Here is an 18,671-nt window from a genome sequence, read left to right as displayed (position 1 = left end):
TTCTTGTTCAAGAAGGGGGTGCGGGGGGGGGGGGGGGGTGCGGAGCTAAATTATGGTATATAGACGGGCATATAGTTTATTATTACGCTAATAATGTTATGTTGATCAACTGTAAGTGACCCTGTTATAGAATCATGTTACTACATATACTTATATTATATTATTTCATGGGGGGACAACTGTCAAGGTTTAATTCAAAGTGCAGCAATACTGTCGAGGCGTCATAGACGCAAGCCCCTTACGGACCGTCTGAGATAGGGTTCTCAAGAAAATTTTCCAAATATTGAATTGATTTGGTGCCTTGTGACACATATTTTCGGGCAAACGAACGAAATAATAAATAAATATGTTTACAATTGCGCCTTAGGGGCTCCGTAATAATGCTATAGGTTTCATTTTTTCTTTTTATTCGAAAACTCCATGTTTTGCCATTTACGATTAGGCGAATTGTCTTAAAGCACATTATTACAGGAATCGAGAAGGTTGTCAGACGAGCGTTGTTACATCTCCTTGAGCCTTATAAAAGCGCACTATACGCATGGAAAAGTCGCTGCAAAAACGTTAAACGCAATATGGTCGCATAAATTGCGGTATGAGGTCGACTGTTTTTAAGGTTGTAATATTTCTCTAGTTTTCATCGTGTTTGAACGCAACCTAGTGCATTTTTCGTCGCCGTAAGATCGCAAATATTCGCAGTTTGGCTGGCGGCGCTGTAAGTTTTGGTACACATATATCTTAACATCTGCCTTGCTGCGTTTCAGTGCGGCTGAAAATTAACTGGTTAATATGACCCGTCCAAGTCTATATGTAGAGCGAGATGCATTTCAGACATGGTATAATTTATAATAACTTCAAAGCGGAATTTCATTATATTATATAGAGTATTTTGTAACAATAACGCTCTACAAACAGCGTTGCTTTAGCAATTCCCCCAAAATACCCAATTACTAAAGTGTTTTTTGGAATTTAAATGTTTTTGTGTTTTGGTTTTAGGAACACCAATACAAAATTTTTTTTCATTTTCCTGCATTTGTTAGTTATATCTGACTTTATTTTTATTCAACGGAAGTCACTCGTGCAATCGTTTAATTTCTCTTAAATTCTCGTTTAAAATGTTGTCCCATTCGTAATTAATTTACGAGATGAACTCGGAAACATAAACTACCTCTTGCTCGCATTCAATCTTTATAGGTGTAATTCAGGTTAACTATGTTTCTTTAACCCGGCACTGTTTTCAATTAGTAACTCGTACCAATAAAACAGTGCTGTTAGTTGAGATGAGACTAGAATACGTTAGTACTTTATATATACGTGCTTCTATTGCCTCTATTATTGTCAGAATTAAACGCCCTCAGGTTAACTTTTGGTCTCGAAATGTACTTATTTACTCGCCAATGTGGTGGAATTTCGCTGATTCCCTAGTTAGGAAGGTTCATGACTTTAAGAAATCGATAAAGGAAACAATTGTTGGGTGTTAAATAGCACGACACGAATAGTTTAACTTATCTCGAATTATTATTCCTCTAAATGGATTTCACTTACTAAGGTAAGCAAATATTTTCATTTTTCATAATTTTAAAGGTTTTCTTTAGCAGTCTTGTCTTATATTTCAGTAATTTTCTTAACCATTTTTTATTCGCAGAGCCTTTTTAAGATTTATGAGAGTTTTATTGCTAATTAATCAGGAAAACCTTGCCGTTCAAAAGTTTTTGCATCAAAGTTTAAAGTGGCAATGTATCATAATGTATTCTGTAGAAAATTGCACTAATCGTATGTCATAATTTAATTAAATTGCTATTGTTTCGTTTGTATCGAATGTTGTCGAAAGTAGCTAACATATTGTCGTGAAAGAATTAAAGGAATTGTAAGGAGGTTTTCCTAATTTTTTAAGGGTATGAGGGACACTGATAGCATCAATTTGCACCATATCAATTTTGGATCGGACGTATGTGGTTTATGCAATTTCACTAAAACTAAGTGGTTGTTGACGTCACTAATCGCAAAATATGCTTTATCATAATATCAAGCCCTTCGCGATTAGTGATGTCATAAAATACATGATTTTAGAGAAATTGGAGGAACCACAGACGTCTGATTGACACCTTAAAAAATTAGAAAACCTTTTTACAATCTCTTTAATACAACCTCTGTTGTACTAGTGACTGGAGTATTACTAAAGAAAACTCATTTTCCGTGCTCGCAGATGTAGACGGAAACAGATAATTCCAAAACCATTATTGTTAACACATTATGACCATGGAGCAGACGACAGACAGAATATCTTTAATTCAATAAAACCACGTACTTACATACAGTTTATATTTCTATTATCGAAACATTAGCCCACTCTCATTTGACGGTAGAATGAGATGATATCTTTTCAGTATACCTGACCTGATAGTATTTTCAAATTGGAAAATAGTTCAACTTACTTATTACATAGATAATGTGACAATCGGCGGTTCAAATTTCAATCAAACAACGAAAATCCGACAAGGTTTCCTTTGGATGCAAGTCGATCCAGCAGTAAATAGATATTGATAATCCTGGAAATATCAGTGTCAAGAAGTTAGTCCAAAGACCAGTTTTTAGAAAACGGAGAGTCTTAGTTGTAATTTTTGTTTAATTGTTTTTATGCATCTGTAAGAAATCTGTTTTTTCTTTGCCTGTTTATCCGAATATCTTGATTCCGTAAGGTTAAAGGGGAACAGTCGGCATTTTCGGGGATTGATTTGGACCTTTATTGTGCTTTAATAGTCTTAAGAAGTACTAAAACGCACGAAAATCGCATAATCCCTTCAAATATACCTCTAATTGAAATTTCAAAGTCTATTCTGATCTGTGTTTTGTATATATGGCATAGTCTCACTAAAATTCAAGTCGAATTTGAACTTTCAGACGTGAATAATTATGGTTACAAGTGGATTTGAATGCTTAAATTTCCACGATGAGCTGTGAATACTATTACTGATTATGTAAGCTAAAAAATATTCCTGTTCCTGAAACTAAGGTATGATTGGTTGAATGGATAGTGAAGGTGCCCCTTTAACATTACTAGTGTCAAGCTTTCGATTTGAATCAAAAGCACAAAAGGTTATTTAATCAAGAATTTCGAAAATCATCCAGTCTGTGTTCTAAAATAAAAAGCTAATATGAACGAGCGACGTCTAAACAGGCTATTAAAATACCATAAAGCGTACTGAACTTCGTTCCCTGTCTGTATTGTTACATGCTAGATATTTGCCATTTGATTAAAAATGGTTGGCTATCGTTCATATTTATTTTGTCTAACATTTCCTACATCATTATTTTGTCGATGCATTATCAGATTTGTTTTTATGTTGTCTATAGAAATTCCTGCCAATTCGCATAAATCGCTTTTATTGAATTGAAAATAATTTTAAATTGGAAGTTTTATATAGAATTTGACATTTTAAAGAGCAAATTTAACGTTTCACCTTGTCAGTAATGCAGGTTGGAGCGGCTGACATGGAACAAACTTCTAGTCTTTCGGGAGAAGAAACTTCACTTCGATGTGATGGAGATTGTGCAAATTTAAGCTCCCTCGAGAGCTGCATTATTATCAAAAAAAGTCGTTTAATATCATCGTTCTCGCAAACGTTTCCTCATTTTAAACAACCTTAATTTAGCCCACACAATAACAGTAAAGTATGGCGTAAATTCAATTCACTGAATTCAATTGATAGGAAAATGAAATTCAGAGATGATTTCGCTGACTGTGCTAGATCATGTGGTTGTTATCTTAATATTGCTCTGCGTTGTAATTTGGTGTCTTCGCATTTGCTCACTTGAGGTTCGGAACGACTGTCTATCGTATCTGATCGCACTGGACCTGATTGGAGCAGATTAGGTCAACGACTAATTTAATTTGCTTCAAAGTTGAACATGGCAACTGGCAAGAACTATCAAATATATCAAACCATTGATCAGATTCTCGCAGATGTCACAAGTTGCTGGTAGTCGATAAAAACTCATGCTCTCAGATGATGTCTGAGGAACGATTGAGTCCTCTTTTCTTTTACTCGGGATTCACATTCGGCAAAACACTCTGGGTTGATATTTAACTAGTAGGATTCCCGTGGCTGTTGACCTAATAATTGGCTTGATACTTCTTCTACTAACACAATTTTGTAATCAGCTAGTATTAAGAGAATTTCTAAAAAAATATTTTCTTTCTTACATTGGCACTTGACTGAAGTTATATACAGACTAAGATAAGTAGGGGTGTGATCGTACAGATGAGTTGATAATTATACAGACAAATATTTATATAATTACCTATTTAAATATTATGAAACAGTTCGTCTGTTAACAAATTATCACTGATAGTAGAGTTGGATATATCTCGACAAAACTGACCCTCTCGTTTTACGGACGTGATATACTGATGGCACATAGTCACGTATAGATCCAGACATTAAATATCACTTTGTCTTTGAGTTGCTATGATCCACTATTGGGTCGTTTAAAGCAACGGTCATTTTTGTATTGTAAATATGTGCAAAAATTGGGGTTGTAACATAATGGATATTCCGAATACTAGCGTACAACTTTCTTAAATCTGAAATGTTGTGTCTGGCACTAACCGTGACAGTATCCAATTTCATTTTCAAGGAACGGATTGGGCCGGATTTGTCGTTCTGAAGAGGAATAGAAAATATGTTAGCGCTGATATTTTGTGTGTGTTTTCTTCAGACTTCTGTACGATAGCGTACACAAAACAAAACATCTGGCATCTGTTATGATCACAGATTTAGATGGTGGTGAACAAGTGTTGAAACGACATGTGTGGTAGAAACAAAACACATCTCTTCATTTCTATCAAATAATAATACATGTATATGAAGTCGACGAACAATAGACCAGTTATGGTAAGTGTTCAGTGAGACTAAATATATGAGAAGCTCGACTGCAAGCAACCACTAGGACAATTTATTCGACCTGACGACTGCAAAATCGCAGTTGCCACGAGTTTATCATGCACTTACATAATAGGGTCTAGTCGTTAGGCTGAGCTGTCGGAATCCCTTATGATGTCTGTCGCCAGTGTCTAGCAACTGTAAAAAATCCAGATGCTCAAAGATGTTGCCTATGTCGACCGCTTTTGCAAACTTATGTTTTCATTTCGACAATGTCAATCGAGGCTGGTAATGCTTTACAGTTTACGGCGTATATGACAAAGTTCTTGCATGCAACGAATTCCCACACAATTGAACATTTGTTACAAGTACACGAATCTGTGAAAGTATACAGACATTCTTGAAACATGACTCTTATGTAACCTTTAGGCTATGTAACAGATTGATCGCTAATCTAAGATACAATAGACGTTTGGCATGTATAAATGGCTATTGTTTGGTATATTACTTCACGTATGCCAACGATAACGAATACTTACGTCTATCTAATATTTCAGTCGAATTGTCTGGTTGAAGAAGGAAGGGGGTTCGGAATATGTCGGTGAAACTTGAAATGGTCAAGCTACGAAAATGAGTAAGGACAACTGATTAGTATATTTTGAGGGATTTGTGAAAGCATATTAAATTAGTTTCAAAATGCCCAAAGTAACGACAATACGCTGAAATGAGTAGTTGTATGGTCATTCGAACGGGCCACTCTTTTCTTCTAATATCACACATATCCTTAGTTCCCAATCTACTTAAAAGGATAGTGCGGCCTTTCGGTGGTTGATTGTGCCTTGAATATATGTAAGTGGTCTTCAGAAATACTGGAAATGTACGAGAATTCCATAATTCCTTTAAAATACTGCAAACTAGGAATTTTATTCACTGTTTCTATATATGTCTTTTCTATATATTACAGAGTATGTTAAATTGAGTTGTCATTTTAACATTCAACGCGGATAATTCAAATGGATTTGAAGGCTCAAATTTCGATGGTGAGCTGTGAACACTATAACTAAGTGGATAAGCTAAACTAAAGAATTCCCGTTTCTGAGACTGAAGTATGATTAGTCAAAAATAGGGCACCTGTCCCTGTAAATTACAAATTCTTTTCCTTGACATTTTTCGTCCCATTGTAATCGAACAAGTTTTTTTGAACCACAGTCACGTTCTAATGACGTTATTTTAAACAATAAAACGTAGGCCCAGTTCCTTGCTGCTAATGCGAAACCCAAATTAAAGCAATATTAACCGTCTCCTTGATCGAGACTATAAATCGAGGCCCCGTGTGCTACGTTCCTTAAGATAACTGGATTGATCGATCCTGATAAATGAGCCCCATTACACACTGAGTAAACCCAATAAGGAGCAAAAATGTAAGGCATAATGCTTCATTTCACTTCATTTAATGGAAAACGACAATAGCAAAACCAAACGTTTCGAAGCGACGTAAATGGGAACACTTCTATGGAAAAAAAGTTTTGCCTTTTGTTTTATGACATATTCGCTAACTGAAATTGTCATAGAATAAGTTTTTTGACAGCTATCTGACATACTTTCAAATGGAATTGTATGACAACACTGACCATAGAGACATATTATCGATTGAACGAAGCTAGTGGTTAAAATTCCATTTATGTCTTTCTTAATGACACTGGAAATTCAAGTGTATTGTAGTTTGACCACAGACTGACATAAGACTGCTTAGTTAAGTTTTTAAAATTTTAGAATCTATGACCTGTAAATGCTTTAAGGATCAAAATGAGTGGAAAAAATGTAACTTCATGGGATTTAGCTGTGTAAAAATGCTAGCTGAATAGTTTATTATACCGAAAGATACCACGATAAAGCGAAATTGCATACTAATATTGGCGTTTGTTAGGAAGTTCTGTCTCCCCATCAACTACCAGCATAATAAAAAAGAGTACTTCGTAGTTCCCACCAAAAAATTGGCCCAGGAAAGAGAATGTTCTACTAAGCGCCGCATCATATTTTTTAAGTGCGGGGCACAATCAAGATTACCATCGGACTTTTCAAACGGGGTTTCCCCCTGTCAGTGATGAGGGACAGAGGGGCTGACATTAAAAGTCGTCTAGTTGATTGCATGGGAAGTAAACCTAGGCTCAGTGTGCTACAGGTTGTGATTGTTAAAGATCCATCGACGATCGAAATCGAAAAAGAATAGAACAATGCCGCTGTATTGGCAAAATTTCTCTCATTGCACACTTCATGGCGTTGCCCGTCCTCATGAGCCCGATGAGATACAGAAAAGTAAGGCGGTTTTAATTCATTTCATTACAGCCCACACAGTCTTTCTACAACACACGATCTCTGTTTTTGGTCTCGATGGTATATTGTATTGAGATTGATGCTATATTGTATTGAGATTGATGCTATACAGGCCGGCATGATAATCGAAAATAATTGGTAGCTGGAAATCTTGCTAATGCCGTAATGGATCATCGTAATATATTCCAATATAGCATGTCCGTCTGGGTGTCAAGTTAGACTTATTACCGAACCATTTTCGTTCCAGATTAGAATGGAATATTCAATTTCTGTTTCAATATGTTTTTTAAATAGAACGTCTGACAATTTGAATTATGTCCCCGATTTTTAAAAAAAAAAATCAAATTCAATTCCGTAGACTGTTAAATACGTGAAAAAAAAAACCGTTCAAATTCAATTTTAAGTGCGTGATTTATAAAAATGACAAGCTTATTTGTATATTTAAAGACATGGCTGCATGCTGTCATTTTGTTCACAGTGAAATGAAAATCATGAGAATTTATTTGAGATATATTTTTAATATCACCGTATTTATTCTTTGATTTGATATTGCTATTTGATATTGTTAGATTCGTTTTTAGAAATATTTTTCTATTTCAGTGAGATTTCACTGTGTGGCTTTTTTCAGTTTAATTTGGTCGTCATAGTCTTTTCTATTGCACCTTGGCTTCACTGTTCTGGTCAATTCAATGTTACTTCACAGACTATTCAACCATAACTGTGACTTCATAGTTCTCTCTTTTTCAATGTGACTAAACTGATCTTGCCGATTCAATGGGACTACGTAGATTAGACTATTCAAACCATGACTGTGACTTCTATGGTCACATTTTAAGTGTGACTACATAGTTCTTTCTCTTTCAACGTGACTTCACTGTCCTTAGTTTAACATTTTATAATGACTACTTCTGACTAATTCTATGTGACTTCACATTTCAAGCTAAAAGAAACCCAAGAATTGAGATCAGCATCGGTTTGAAATGGAAAGTCTGGCGATATAAATTTTGTGTATCTGAATAAAACTATTATGTTTTTTATACCATTTCTTACTTCTACTTAACTAGTGTCTATTCTATATTAACAATATAATTTCCACTCGAATCATATTTTGACACTTTCTGGGCACAAGAAATCTTTGATCACGATAAATTTTGCTCATACATGAATAAATATTAAAATGTTGTCTTAATACAAATCAAAATGCATTGTTTTGTCATGCAATAGGGAATAATTTTATTGATTTCTTTCGTAGATGAAACACAATACGAGCTAACAAACGTCTCTAACATACAATTTATTTCGTTATATTGTATTCACAGAGAATAATTTACATCAGATTCTATGTTATTAAGTTGGAAAAGGGTAAAAGAATTCTTCTTCATTTATAGATATTGTTTAATTTAATTTTGCTTCTTATAAAGCCACTAAAATCCCATTGGGAATAACTGTACCATCAGCGCTATAGGTGACACACGTAAAAGACCCCTCGACAATTGGAAATGGAATAAAGGTCAATGCAGCTAAAACTGTCCTGGCATAAACTTAAAATCATAAATGGTAAGAGAGTGGGGACCAAGGCCGGGAGAGCCTCTATTCTGGGGAATGCACCCTCCCTGCTGATCTCATCGGAGAAACGCCACTGGCAGAATACACGCCCCGTGACCCTCTTTGTTCATCCCAGCAAAAACGTGCGGTGAAAATTCATATTTTATTTTCTAGAAGTGTCTAATTACACTTTAAATACAATAGAAATGCTGCTACAGCTTTCACTGCAAATGTCCTTCATTGCACATTACACAGCATTTACTTTTGTCAATAAAAAAAACTCTAAGTTGTGGAGAGGTTGAAACATATGTATTACTATAATTCTTCCATATCACCGTCATGGTCTAGAACACTCGTATTGGGAATTTTGACCTGAATCAATTTAAATAATTCATGGAAATAGTGATTTTCTAACTCGAATACTAATTATTCAAGTTGAATACTAAATTAAGGCTATCCACGTGCTGAAATCGACCTTGGTGTGTGAACATCACAGTACAAACAATTTTGATCATAAGGTTCTTGTTGTCTTTAGAGTGGGTTTTATTTACTACTGTAGATATACAGAACTGTCCTGGTAAGACTTCTACATGCAAATCGTATCGATGAGCTCTTATCAATCGAGACTAATTAAAATGTCACATGAGATATGCAATAACGGAAGTGACGACTGATTAAAGTTCAAAACTATATTTTTTTTCAAATTATTTTAGAGTCCAACTTGGTTTTGATTCTGATAACTGTGACATACAACTGATATCGAGATCTATCAGGTGGTTGAGATAATTTGTTCGCCACTTAGTGACCAAATTTTATAGATTAGGTTCGAAGATTTTCTTAACAAACCCACCTAATCCTTGAAAATAACATTCATTGTGTATCTACGACCATTTTCATTTTGACAATTTGAACGCAAACTGATGTAATTGTTTGTCAACGTAATAGTATCGACAATTCCCAATCGAATTTGTTAGTTTTTGTTGTATTTTAATGGGATATCAAAGACTGGAAACATGCATTTGTCACTTGACAACAAGCTTAATATAAATATATTGTAATTTTCGCATGCGATAGTTCCATTACAAACCCATTACATTTTATTGAGGCTGCATCACTTCAATCTCGTTCGCTTTGTAGAGAAAAAAAAGAATTTGTTTTAATGTAATTGTATTAGAGAAGGACATTTATTTTGTTCAAATGAATTGTCAAAAAGAAAGCCAAATGAATCAGAAGTAAAAAGATTCTCACTTTCAAACTCGGCATGGAAGAGAAAATCCATTACCGACTAGAATACAAGAAGTACTTTTTTCTACTCGAACAAATAACAGTGGCATTAAGAACTTCTTATATTCTTAATGACAGTAGATTAGATGATCTATTGATAATAATAGAAAAACATCAGATTCACACAAAAATAACTGTAAATTATCTTTCATCGCCCTCATGTCACCCATTAACTCAAAACATTTCTTAATTATAACAACATCGTGCCAATAGGCCAACAGTTGTTATGTGTTCTCTAAAATTGTTTTGTTATTGAAAAATAAGCTCGTAAATAAGAGCGCTCAAATGATTACATGACAATGCTTTCATCATTCATGTTTCGGGGGGGGGGGGGGGACGATTTGGATCTTGAATATATGTATGCACGAAAATCGGATAATCGCTTCAAATATACCTCGAACTACAAACTTTACTTTCTACGAGCGTATATGTCTTTTCTAAATGTTGCGGAATCTCAAGAAATGACGAATCGTCATTTTAACTGTCAAGCGGGGCAAGATTTGAAGGCTCGACATCGGGCTGTGAACACTTTTACTGAATAGCTTGGCTAAAAAAATAACCCCGTTTCTAAGACTTATTCGTAACTGCAAACAAAGTGTTCTGACTTATGAAGGTATCCAAGGTTTACAACAATTTTGAACCTTTCAAGATTTTCAAGAATACTCTAAGGCAGAGTTGAAGTTGAATTGTTCAGGACGCTTTTAAAAAATATGTAGTGTCATTTGTATTATAGTGCAGTGCAATTTTCACAATATCCAAGAGAACTCATGTTTTGTGTTTCATCTCTTATATCCATTACCTGCGTAAAACCTCGTAGCACAACTGATTTTCATTTAAAACATTGAATAAAGCACATCATTTTCATAGAAATAGCATTCAGAATAAAACTATAGACTAAATACATACACTTTTATCACAACTGGATCTTGTCGAGTAAGACCAAGATTGGAGATAATCTGTCTCAACTTGTCTTTTCGTTTGAAAATTACAAAGATTGTTGTATACTTTTATTACATTGGTTGCTGTTGTGCCACTCAGTGTCAATGGTTTATATGAAAAGTTAGATATCTTTATTATTGAGAAAAACTCGTGATGCAGTTTAAGATAAAACATTGAATAATTTCTTAGAGATTCAAAAAAAAATTTGTTCTTGCTTTTATATGCGAATCGGAGACATGTATAGCTTCTGTTTTCGCGCTTAACATGTATTACCACTGAAATTCCAATAAAGCATTGTCAAGTCAAATGGTATTTTCGTTTATATTGTACATCGCCTAAACTACCTTGAAGTGAAATGGTATAACTGTCCTACCACAGCGGATCTGAATTGCATTTTGTAATTTAACCAAAATCCAGTCCAGTTTTCAAATACAAGACATCCAGAAAGTCTTTTTGTCCAAATAATTTAAGGTTCGATGATTTTATATTTAACATAAACACACTTTCCTCTAAGAAATTTCACAGAATCACACTCGTCGGACTGCAATTCCTGACTCTAAGATCAAATTCCAAATACATTCAATGTTTCAGCGGTTGAAATATTTATTAACCCAAAGAGTAAATCTATGAACTGAAATAATAGTTGATATTTCATATAAAGGAAGTAAGCAAAAAGTGATAGTCGAATAGTAGAAGGCGTGTAACATTGATATCTTGATTTCCGCGATCTTTTAAATGTGCACAAAAAGGTTCATAACCGCATCGATTGTTAATTTGAAAAAATCAGTCCGCAGAGATGGTATTAATTCCGAGGATCAGAAAAGAAGGTTAATTTTTTCCTATCACTGTTAGTAATGTTAGCGATATTGAACCGATGATACGACAAACTATCGAAGATTTCACACGAATGTTCTGTGAAGCAAGATGATCGGAGATAAAACAATAATTAACTTGTCAAACAATGCTTTCCTAACATTGATCAAATCACTCGTCTTATTTAAGATTTAGCCATGTTTTTGACTTCTTCTATTATCACTAACATTTATTTTATTTCCAGTAAAATTTAGTAGGTCATGGTTTGACTTAATATATTGCACAAATATAAACGTTATTGGTATGACTTACAATATTGTAGAAATGTAAAACGTTATTGATAGGACTTACAATATTGTAGAAATGTAAAACGTTATTGGTATGACTTACAATATTGTACACATGTAAAACGTTATTGATAGGACTTACAATATTGTAGAAATGTAAAACGTTATTGGTATGACTTACAATATTGTAGACATGTAAAACGTTATTGATAGGACTTACAATATTGTAGAAATGTAAAACGTTATTGATAGGACTTACAATATTGTAGAAATGTAAAACGTTATTGATAGGACTTACAATATATTGTAGACATACAAACGTTATTGGTATGACTTACAATATTGTAGACATACAAACGTTACTGGTATGACTTACAATATTGTAGACATACAAACGTTATTGGTATGACTTACAATATTGTAGACATACAAACGTTATTGATAGGACTTACAATATTGTAGACATACAAACGTTATTGGTATGACATACAATATTGTAGACATACAAACGTTATTGATAGGACTTACTATATTGTAGACATGTAAAACTTTATTAGTATGACTTACAATATTGTAGACATGTAAAACGTTATTGGTATGACTTACAATATTGTAGAAATGTAAAACGTTATTGGTATGACTTACAATATTGTAGAAATGTAAAACGTTATTGGTATGACTTACAATATTGTAGACATTTAAAACTTTATTAGTATGACTTACAATATTGTAGGCATTTAAAACGTTATTGGTATGACTTACAATATTGTAGACATATAAAACGTTATTGGTATGACTTACAATATTGTAGACATATAAAACTTTATTAGTATGACTTACAATATTGTAGATATGTAAAACGTTATTGGTATGACATACAATATTGTAGACATACAAACGTTACTGGTATGACTTACTATATTGTAGACATGTCATACGTTATTGGTATGACTTACTATATTGTAGACATGTAATACGATATCGCAGACTAGGTCGTTGTTGGTAGTCGTGGAAGTTGGTAGTAGGATCTGGATCGATTGCAAGTACTGATGGTTTGATATTTGAAAACTACTGTTTGGTTGTTGGTTGGTACTAGATGCTGAAGCGAATATCACGGACTAGGTAGTTGTTGGTAGTCGTAGTAGCTGGTAGTAGATTCTTGATGGTAGATGATGTTATCGTAGACAAGGTAGTTGTTGGTGGTCGTGGTAGTTGATAGAAAGATCTGGATCAATTGGACGGTTTGGTACTGCTCTGGTAGTTAAGTAAAAACGTTCGTTTGTAGAGACACTATATTTTGAATTTAGAAAATACTAAACTTCAGTTATATATTTCAGAAACCATTGGTGGTTTTATATTTTACATAATTTAAATTTCAGATGCCTAAAACGTATTTTATTGACCATTTAGAAGCTTACAACACTTATTTTGGTCGAGAGCTTAGAACGTTGTGTTTTTATATTTTCAATTTAGAAGCCTAGAACGTTATTATGGCTGACAGCATAATAATATAACGTTTACTTTGGTTATTTTTGTTATTTTATTTTCCATTTAGAAACTTAGAACGTTGTCATGGTTGAGAGACTATATCATTGTTTCTGATTTTAAGTTTTCAAATCAGAAGCTTAGAAGGTTATTTAAGTTGAAATGAAATGAATGGAGTTTTACGTCCTACTTTTCTGCACCATGTGGGCTAATGAAGACGGGCGACGCCATGCAGGGTGCAATGAGGGAAATTTTGCCAGGACAGCGGCATTAGCCTGCTCTTTTTCGATTTCCAACTGTCGAGGGATCTTTAACGTGCACAGCCTGTAGCACACGGGGCCTCGGTTTATTGTCCCATCCGAACGACTAGGCGCTTTTTTCGTGTCAGCCCCTCGTACCTGCATCACTGACAGGGGGAAACCGGGTTGAAAAATCCGAAGGTATTATCTCGACCTATGCCGGGATTGAACCCTCGAGCAAGCGTCTAACTCACTGAGCCACCGCGGCTCCCGTTATTTAAGTTGAGAGACTAGATTGTTATTTCTGATTTTATATTTTCAAATGAGAAGCCTAGAACGTTATTTTGGTTCAAAAGCCAGAAAGTTATATTTGGTTTACTATATTTTCGATATTTAAGTTTAAGTTACAGTTCTGTTTCTTATGATTTTAATATAGAAGCCTCACGTTCTTATCGTATTCATATTTACCCTTTGTAAGAATAAATATCTGAAAGTTCATTTTGATCTACTTCTCAAATTTTAAGATTCTAGCTAGTAAGTTGTTTCCCTTGAGATGAAAAAAATTAAGTCTAAAGTCTCAGATTTACGTCACCGCCTCACGTGACCTGATATTGATTTAATTTTTTCGTGATTTTTGTGTATTCAGCGACAACAGGCGGAGGTGACGCTTGCGTGGTTCAATATGACCAACCTACCTGGATAGCTATGAATATTGATTTCGGATGTAACTTAAATAAAATAGTAAGCTTGAGTTACTAAAGTGGCAGTATTCGCCAATTTGCAATCTAATCAATATTAGACCAAACTTTCGTTCTGTGTTTTTTTAGTTTTCATTTTTAATATAGCCACTTCAGTTAGGGTCTAACGACAACCCTCTCGAACTTGGTGAAATTAATCTTTTGACAGAACTCGATGACGTCTGCTTTAACCAAAAAATTCCAACGTTGTCATTTTGTGACGCTGTGTATATCAGGTTAGGTCAACGTTAAAGAGGGCTGTTGTTAGATCCTAATTAAAGTGTAAATATCAAAAATAAAAAAACGGAAAGAAAATTTGATCCAATTTTTCATTAACTGAATTAAGCTGTTTTAAACTTCTGTTGATTTAATAAAGGTTAAAACCCAATCTTAAAACAACGATTACTCCATATACCGACATTAATGGAAAAAAAAATTAACTTTACAATAATAAGAGGATTTAGTCATATCTGGCATCCATTCCCCGATTTTAAAGGGGCATAATGTGATTTTTTGTAGGTTGAAAGCATTTTTGATAATGGAAAGAGAGTTTTTTGCTCTTCCTAATTCGCCTTTTTTGGCGGTGTAAGTGAGTGTCGTCACCTCCTTTTTATTTTTCAAAGGTGGTTTAATGATTTAAATTTCAAGTTGGTCAACTCTATAGAATCTAAAAGGTTAGGGATGACGTTTGTACAGAAAATAAGTAGTTTTAGTATTATCAGACAGTCTGTCATACGACTCAGAAAATAACATAAATAAACTGGAGTTTAATATCGCTATGTCGGTCAATATACCATGTCATAAGAAGAAGCTGGATTTTGTCAGTTTTTATGACTAATTACACTAGACTAATATATTAAAGATAAATTCATGTTCAAGCCAGAAGCTAGATAGTCCGAAACATCTGCCTCTATTTCAGTCTCTGATAGCAATTTTGACAGTTGTCGGCTAGAGTCAGGCCCTGTTTTATGGGGATTTTCAAAATAACCGAAAGTACTTTTTTTAAAACATATTATATTAAATTACCTTTGTGATGACCGCAAATTAGTGCTTTTGCATCAACGTTACATTCGTTTTGTTAATATCACGTGACTATGTGAACCTTGCACTTTTGGTTGCGCATTCAGTTTTAAATGACTGACGAGATATTAGTTTCATTAAAAAAAATTCATGGAACCACAGACCTGACATAAATGGTGTAAGTGAAATCATAATGTGACTAAACTACAAAAATATCCATCTTTCCGAAAATATCTGGATATGGCAGATCAAATGTAAAATAAATAGGCTTATAACCCCTGCATCTACGGAGGTGCGAAAATCCCCATTAAACAGTGCCTTTTTTCTGTCTCTACACTTGCCGACAATTGTCAACATAATCTAGAATAGAGGGAGTTGTTTCGGTCTAGAAGATAGAGTAAGGGTAAAGGATACATTAATGAACAAAAGTCTAGACGGTGTCCTCAAATGAGCGTAAACTTTCGGATCAAACTTGGTAAATCGAACATAAGATATTGAATTAGCTGGCTTAAGATTTGTCTGACAAAGTGACCATTGAAGATATACAGTTACCGCTTCTTGCTAATTTCAGATCCGAATGCTTCCTCGTCGCTCGCCACAAATTACTTCACAAATATGATAAAACGTCCAATATTTGTGCTCACAGACCATAAAATTGTTTCTAAAGAGTCTACTTCGTCAAAGTAAAGAAATAAATGGATATAAGATTCCACGACAGCACTTGTTATTGATGTATTTATATAGCTATTCTTACCAGATGCGCCCAAATTGGCTGTCATTATGTCTGGACACAACAGATATTGGAAAATAAAATTACACAGTATTCATTTTATGCATGCTCATGGGAATGTTATGTTAATGGTATGAGTGACCCGTTATGTGGCAATGTCTGGTTGGAATAGTTAACAATCGTTACTCCTACATTCATTGTTTATGGGATACAGTCATGCTCAAAGGACTGTCCATATCACTTTTCAGAAGAAAATTCCTACGACATATACGTCTCTAATGTAAGTAAATCGCAAGGGCTGATTTGCCGACAGTTTAAAGTTGGTTGTTAACAACCTGAAGTGTATTGATTACTGATATTAATAAATTTGGACTTTTGTCAAAAAGTTTTCCTCGAGAACAGGGTTATTAAACACAAATTTATTTATGGCAGCCTTTATAAACTAAAAACACTTTCGCAATTTCGTTTTTTTTTTAAATTTGAAACCAATAAGACGCCTTAAAAGACAATCTGACAGCTTAAATGAAGCTTTATCAAAGTTTTAGACGAAATATCTCTTTAATATCTACAAATATACTGATAAATATATTCCAAAGGTATATATTCGCTTATTCTAGCTAGTAATAGCAGAGCTATAGAATGACAAGTTTTATTGCGATAAACGTGGCACGATCTTAAGTAACAATTTGCATTTACAGATGCTTGGCGTTATCCAACTTTCACGATGAAATATAATTCACAACTGGACAACTCGTTAATGAGGTCTGGACATTTTATTACTTGGCACACATTGTAAATATCTTAGAATTCTGTTTCGTCAACTGAAGATGTTAAATGTGATGCATTTGCTCATGAATGAAATTGATCCATATTTAAGAGACTCAGAGGGAGTTTTCTGAATTTTGTGGGTGTATCGGGGATACTAAAAGCTTTTATTTTTACCACTTCGATTTCCAACCCAATGTTAATTCGTTAATGGAATTGTAATGTAATGTTTCTTATGAAACACCATGCGGTGTGGAATGAGGGAAATTGTGTCAATACATTAACATTGTTAGGTTTTGTTACTGTCGATTTTGAAACGAACATCGTCTACAGCAAAAAAGTATCAGTTTATTTTCTATTACATGTCAGCCACCTGCATCACTGACAAGGCGGATTCTCCTATGCCGGAATTAAACCTCTTAAACCCTTCCTTAGTAAGTAACCGTTAAGTAAGAAGGCAATGGTAATAACGTACAGTAAAGAGTAATCGAGTAATGTGATAAAGACGATAATAATTATACTTATATACAATATTCCTATTTACAAAAAAGAATAATAAAACTCATAGTTATTATTGATACACAATTATTGCGTTAACCCTCGGGTCCTATTCTGATAATTGTTCATTTAAGAAGATATATTCCACTACAGTGGTCATAATAGATTAATAATACATGCTCGGGGATAGATATTGAATGGTACTTTAAAGCTACTTCTCTTTGGAATCCTTGATTAAAGTTAAGATTCCATATACCCGTCATGCGGATCCGCCATGCGTCATCCGTCATGCGTTAAAAATCAAAATGGTTGGTTTAAGAGAGTGTGATTCCATACATGTCAAATGGTCTCCGCCATGCATAAAAAAAAAATTGCCGGGTGTAGCGATTTTTGACACATCCGGACGCCTTTCCGCGCGTAGATCTCCCAAATGTGACGTATTTGTGGGGATTCCCTGTCTTTTTTATGCACCAAAGCATCTGTCTAGAAGTCCGTGCGTCAAAAGACAGATAACGCATACTTTTAACGCACATATGGAATCATATTTGACGCATGTCGAAACAACTATAATTTTTTTTTAAATTAAGCTAATCTGTAAGAGTGATCACAAGCTCATCGCCGAAATTTGAGCCTTCGAATCAATGTGTGTTCGGAAATATGTGTAATTGAATGTCAAAATGACGACTCGTCATTTCTCGAGGCTCTGCCATAGACATACCTAGACGAGTTAGAGAAACCACGTGATTGATATAATCACATGCATATAATCATACCATAGATTGGTACCGGGCGTCGGGAGAGTTTTTCATAAATATGCATTTTTGTGTCGTAATAAACTAGTGTCCAAAAGAAACGATACCAACTTATTTTCAAAATTGTTTTTTACTAAGTGAATTGTCTAATATGAAAACATGCCAATTCGTATTGCACATCCCAAACACAGCATAGTCGATAAAAAATACCGGGAACACGTGATCACTTCCGGGAAAAAACGTAAATTTCGTGAAAGTGACATTTCCCTCTCTAGCATGTTCTGCACGTGCATAAAAACTGTATAAAACGGCTGATCAGACAAGTTGATATCACAACAACAAAAAGAACACAAGATATGCCAC

The sequence above is a fragment of the Lottia gigantea genome, assembly GCF_000327385.1.
Source record: "Lottia gigantea unplaced genomic scaffold LOTGIsca_73, whole genome shotgun sequence".
Lineage (NCBI taxonomy): Eukaryota > Metazoa > Mollusca > Gastropoda > Lottiidae > Lottia > Lottia gigantea.
This window is presented reverse-complemented; position numbering follows the sequence as displayed.